Source organism: Ornithorhynchus anatinus, chromosome 17 (genome assembly GCF_004115215.2).
Source record: "Ornithorhynchus anatinus isolate Pmale09 chromosome 17, mOrnAna1.pri.v4, whole genome shotgun sequence".
Classification (NCBI taxonomy): Eukaryota; Metazoa; Chordata; class Mammalia; order Monotremata; family Ornithorhynchidae; genus Ornithorhynchus; species Ornithorhynchus anatinus.
The window spans coordinates 2,498,641-2,504,673 of NC_041744.1; the positions used below are offsets into that span (position 1 = coordinate 2,498,641).

Genomic DNA, 6,033 nt, shown 5'->3' on the forward strand with positions numbered 1-6,033 from the left:
CCCGGGCTCTTTACCTCACTGGGATTCGAGTCGCTTCACTTCTCGGGGCCTCCGTCCTCAGGCACAGAGAAGTGTAGCGTCTTGCCCGGAGTCACACAGCCGATCAGAGGCAGAGCCGGGATTCGAACCCACGACCCCTGACTCCCAAGCCCGGGCTCTTTCCGCTCGGCCACGGGGGACGTGGACCGTGCCCGACCTGATTAGCTCACATCTAATCAGAGAGGCAGCGCGGCCCAGTGGGAAGAGCCCGGGCTCGGGAGTCGCACGTCGTGGGTTCGAATCCCGGCTTCGCCGCCCGTCGGCTGGGCGACCGTGGGCGAGTCGCGGCCCTTCTCTGTGCCTCAGTGACCTCATCCGGAAAATGGGGGTTAAAACTGTGAGCCCCACGTGGGACGACCTGATCACCTTGTCTCCCCCCAGCCCTGAGAATGGTGCTTTGCACAGAGTAAGCGCTAACAGATGCCATCGTCATTATCATCATCTACCCCAGCGCTTAGTACAGCGTGGGGCACGTGGGACCCAAAATACCATTTAAAAAAGGGATAAAAAGTCCATTTCCCCTTAATGCGCCAGCTTTCTCTTTGCTTAGGGGCGACTGCTCATGCGGGGGAAAAGCCCAACTTTTCTGAGGTTCAGTATCCCCAAGAAAATTATTCCTCGAGGGTAGAAGACGCCAGCTCAGAGAGAAGATTAAGTGATCATGTCCTGGTCAGGGCCCAAGCCGGGAAGCCTGGGCCATACCAGGTCAAACTATACTTCCGCTCATCACTGCGTTGAGGCGTGTAATGATGATAACGTTGGTATTTGTTAGGCGCTTACTGTGTGCAGAGCGCTGTTCTAAGCGCTGCAGGGTGATCAGGTTGTCCCACGTGAGGCTCACCGTTATTAATGATAATAATAATGTTGGTATTTGTTAGGCGCTCACTATGTGCAGAGCACTAAGCGCTGCAGGGTGATCAGGTTGTCCCACGTGAGGCTCACCGTTAATAATATTGGTATTTGTTAAGCGCTTACTATGTGCAGAGCACTGTTCTAAGCGCTGCAGGGTGATCAGGTTGTCCCACGTGAGGCTCACCGTTATTAATGATAATAATGTTGGTATTTGTTAGGCGCTTACTATGTGCAGAGCACTAGGCGCTGCAGGGTGATCAGGTTGTCCCACGTGAGGCTCACCGTTAGTAATAATAATAATGTTGGTATTTGTTAAGCGCTTACTATGTGCGGAGCACTGTTCTAAGCGCTGGGGTAGACACGGGGGAATCAGGCTGTCCCACGAGGGGCTCCCAGTCTTCATCCCCATTTTACAGATGAGGGAACTGAGGCCCAGGGAAGTGAAGTGACTCGCCCACAGTCACCCTGCTGCCAAGTGGCAGAGCCGGGATTCGAACCCATGACCTCTGACTCCCAAACCTGGCCTCTTTCCACTGAGCCCCACTGCTTGGAGTTGATGGACACGTTTCTGCCCGCATTGAGTTTATTATTAGTAATAATAAACAATAGTAATAATGGCACTTGCTAAGCAATTCCTATGTGCCAAGCACTGGGGCAGATAGAAGTTCGTGAGGTCCCAGTCCCACTTGGGGCTCCCGCTCTTAGCCCCCATTTTACAGATGGGGAAACTGAGGCCTAGAGCAGGGAAGTGACTTGCCCAAGGTGACACTGCAGACCAGTGCACAGTCTGGAGATCCGGCCTGCACCCCGCCAGGATCGAGGAGCCCCGGGTGCCCTCCCCTCCGCCTTCCCGGAATTCCCCTTTTACCTGGATCAGGCCATCGCAGTCCCCGGGAACGTGACTCTTAGCTAGGCGCCCTCCCCCATTCGCGCATGCGCGCTGCTCCAACTCCCTCGCAGGACGGGAATCCTCGCGAAGGAGAGCTATGCGCATGCGCGCTGCTCCTCCTCCCGTGGGCGGGGGAATCCTCCCGGGAGAGTGGCGCGCACGCGCAATGCTCCACCTTCTCCGGGCGGGGAGAGGCGTGCGCATGCGCGACGCTCCACCTTCCTCGGCGACTGGAGAAGCCTCCCGAGAGAGGCGTGCGCACGCGCGCTGCTCCACCTTCCTCGGCGATTGGGGAATCCTCCCGAGAGAGTGGCGCGCATGCGCGCTGCTCCACCTTCTCCGGGCGGGGAGAGGCGTGCGCACGCGCGCTGCTCCACCTTCCTCGGCGATTGGGGGAATCCTCCCGAGAGAAGCGTGCGCATGCGCGACGCTCCACCTTCCTCGGTCACCGGGGAATCTTCCCGAGAGAGTGGTGCGCACGCGCGCTGCTCCACCTTCTCCGGGCGGGGAGAGGTCTGCGCATGCGCGACGCTCCACCTTCCTCGGCCACTGGGGAAATCCTCCCGAGAGAGGCGTGCGCATGCGCGCTGCTCCCCCCTCGGCGGGCGGTGCTTCCCTCCGAAGACCTGCGCGCACGCGCGCTGCTCGACTTCTTCGGCGCCCGGGGATTAAAAAACCCGCGCAGGCGCGCCGCTCCACCTTCCTCGGAGGGCGGGGAGCCGCCGCCCAGGGCCGGGCGCAGGCGCGTTGCTGCGCTTTCTCGGGCGGGCTCCGCCCACCCTGCCACGTCACGCCTCCCCACGCGCGAGCCCCGGCCGGTCCGCGGCAGCCAATCAGGCCGGCCGGATCTAGACACGTGACCGAGGCGGCGGTGAAAAGGCGGGAAGGCGGAACCATGGCCGCCCTTTTCAGGGTGGTAGTTTGGTGGGAAGAGGGGCCCGCCTCTCCTCAGACCCTTGCCGACATTTTCCCGGCGGCAGAGCCGTCGCAGAGACAAGATTTTAGGCGGAATAGGACGGGGCGGAACCACTCTTTTTCCTCAGAGGCTTTTAACACAAAAAGGGCCGGGCTTAATGAATTAATAATAATGTTGGTATCTGTTAAGCGCTTCCTAGGCGCAGAGCACCGTTCTAAGCGCTGGGGGAGACCCAGGGTCATCAGGTGGTCCCACGCGAGGCTCCCAGTCTTCATCCCCATTTTACAGATGAGGGAACAGAGGCCCAGAGAAGGGAAGTGACTCGCCCACAGTCACGCAGCTGACAGGTGGCAGAGCTGGGATTCGAACCCATGACCTCTGACTCCCAAGCCCGGGCTCTTGCCACTGAGCCCTATTGTCCCTACAATAATAATAATTACAGTATCTGTCCAGCCCTTACTACGCGCCAAGCACTCTTCTAACAATAATAAATGGCATTTGTTAAGCGCTTACGAGGTGCAAAGCTCTGTTCTAAGCGCTGGGGGAGGGTAGAAGCAACGTGGTTCAGTGGAAAGAGCCAGGGCTTGGGAGTCAGAGGTCATGGGTTCGAATCCCGGCTCTGCCCCTTGTCAGCTGTGTGACTTTGGGCGAGTCACTTCACTTCTCTGGGCCTCAGTTACCTCGTCTGTCAAATGGGGATTAGCTGTGAGCCTCACGTGGGACGACCTGATGACCCTGGGTCTCCCCCAGCGCTTAAAACACTGCTCCGCACATAGTAAGCGCTTAACAAATACCAACATTATTAAAAGAATGAGAAGCAGCGTGGCTCAGTGGAAAGAGCCCGGGCTTGGGAGTCAGAGGTCACGGGTTTGAATCCCGGCTTGGCCAGTTGTCAGCTGTGTGACTGTGGGCGAGTCACTTCACTTCTCCGGGCCTCAGTTACCTCGTCTGGAAAATGGGGGTGAAGACTGTGAGCCTCACCTGGGACAACCTGATGACCCTGTGTCTCCCCCAGCGCTTAGGACAGTGCTCTGCACAAAGTAAGCGCTTCACAAATACCAACATTATTATTATTTTCTGGGCCTCAGTTCCCTCATCTGTCAAATGGGGATTAAAGTGTGAGTCTCACGTGGGACAACCTCATTACCTTGTGTCTACCCCAGCGCTTAGGGCAGTGCTCGGCACATAGTAAGCGCTTAACAAACACCACAATTATTATCATACGAGGGGATGAGCTTGTCCCCCGTGGGGCTCCCAGTCTTCATCCCCATTTGACAGATGAGGTCACTGAGGCCCAGAGAAGTGAAGCGACTCACCCAAGGTCACACAGCAGACGAGTGGCAGAGGCGGGATTAGAACCCACGACCTCTGGACTCCCCGGCCCGGCCTCTTTCCACTGAGCCATGAGCTCATTATAAGGAGGGATTGTGTTCATCGTTCTCTCCCCAGACCTTCTCTCCCCAGTGCTCGGCGGACGGTGAACGCTCAGTACATAGGATTGATTGACTGACTAGTAGTCAATCAATTGTCTACGATTAGACCGTAAACCCGTCAAAGGGCAGGGACCGTCTCTATCCGTTACCGATTGGTCCATTCCAAGCGCTTAGTACAGTGCTCTGCACATAGTAAGCGCTCGATAAATACTATTGAATGAATAGTAGGAAATTAGAAAGTGAGGCTTATGGGTCCACGGTCTTTTTAAAAGACCCAAGATAAAAAAGCCACACGGAGAAGGAAACCGGCCAATCCTTAATTTTTTACTGGGTTTTCCATAAAGAACAGCCCTCTGAATTTCAAGCGCTTAGTACAGCGCTCTACACGTAGTAAGCGCTCGATAAATACTCTTGAATGAACGGATCCTCTCTTTTCATATTTTTTCACGCAAAGCGACGAACCAACTTGAGTCCTGGAGGGCCGGATGTGAATTAAAATACCATTGTATTCTCCCAAACGGGGAATAATAATAATAATAAATGTGGTATTTGTTGAGCGCTTACTATGGGCCAGGCACTGTACTAAGCGCTGGGGCGGAGGCAAGCAAGTCGGGTGGACCCAGTCCCTGCCCCACGTGGGGCTGACGGTCTCAATCCCCATTTTACAGATGAGGGAACTGAGGCTTGGGGAAGTGAAATGACTTACCCAAGGTCCCACAGCAGGCAAGCGGCGGAGCTGGGATTTATAATAATAATAATAATAATGGCATTTGTTAAGTGTTTCTATGTGCCAGGCACTGTTCTAAGCGCTGGGGTATTTACAAGATAATCGGGTTGGACACAATCCCTGCCCCACATAGGGCTCAGAGTCTTAATTCCCATTTTACAGATGAGGGATCCGAGGCACAGAGAAGATAAGCGACTTGCCCGAGGTCACATAGCAGACAAGTGGCGGAGGCAAGATTAGAACCCATGACCTGACTCCCAGGCCGGTGCTCTACGCCACACTGCTTCCCATAGGAGAGTGAGAATAGCGGTATTTCTTCCAAGCGCTCAGTGCGGGTCGATAAATGCTACTTCTGCTCTCCCAGCTGCCCCTACTTTATCCCCCCGCAGCGCTTAGAACAGTGCTTGGCACGTAGTAAGCGCTCAACAAATGCCAACGTTATTATCACTACGCTTTTCGGGGTTTTTTTTAGGGTACCCGGTAAGCGCTTATCGCGAGCCGCGCCCCGTACCGACCGCCGGGGCGGATCCGAGCAAATCCGGTGGGGACGCGCTCCCTGCCCCGCGCCGGGCTGACCACCTTCCTCCCCGTTTCCCAGACGAGGTGACCGAGGCCCAGAGAGGTGAAGCGACTTGCCCCAGGTCGCGCAGCGGACGAGCGACGGAGCCCCGGCCGCGTCCGCGTCGGTGGCACCCCGAAATCCCTCCCATCTCTACGTTTGTCTCCCCCACCCCGGTGGGGCCGGGGGGCGTCCAACGGTGACAGCGGCCCGGAGGAGTGGAGAAGCGGCGCGGCTCGGAGGAAGGAGCCCGGGCGTGGGAGTCAGAGGTCACGGGTTCGAATCCCGGCCCGGCCAGTCAGCTGGGTGACTGTGGGCAAGTCGCTTCCCTTCTCTGGGCCTCAGTGACCTCATCTGGAAAATGGGGATTAAGACTGTGAGCCTCACGTGGGGCGACCCGATGACCCCGTGTCTACCCCAGCGTTTAGAACAGCGCGCCGCACATAGTAGGCGCTTAACAGATACCGTAATTATTGTTACTGTAGAAGGGACGTGGCTCGCCCAAGGTCGCGCAGCGGAGAAGTGGCGGAGCCGGGTTTACAACAGATCAGACGACGGACTCGGTGCGGGAAGACCGCGGGGCGGGGAGCCGGGAAGCGCGGCTTCCGATCCCGGCTC

General features: G+C 56.9%; 1 non-coding gene across 1 annotated transcript; it reads right to left on the reverse strand.

Annotated features, from left to right (window-relative positions):
• Nucleotides 1–674: 674 nt before the first annotated feature.
• Nucleotides 675–774, reverse strand: LOC114818058. Its single transcript, XR_003765879.1, has one exon. It is a non-coding gene; the product is annotated as a Z30 small nucleolar RNA (small nucleolar RNA).
• Between the last annotated feature and the right edge of the window lie 5,259 nt (nt 775–6,033).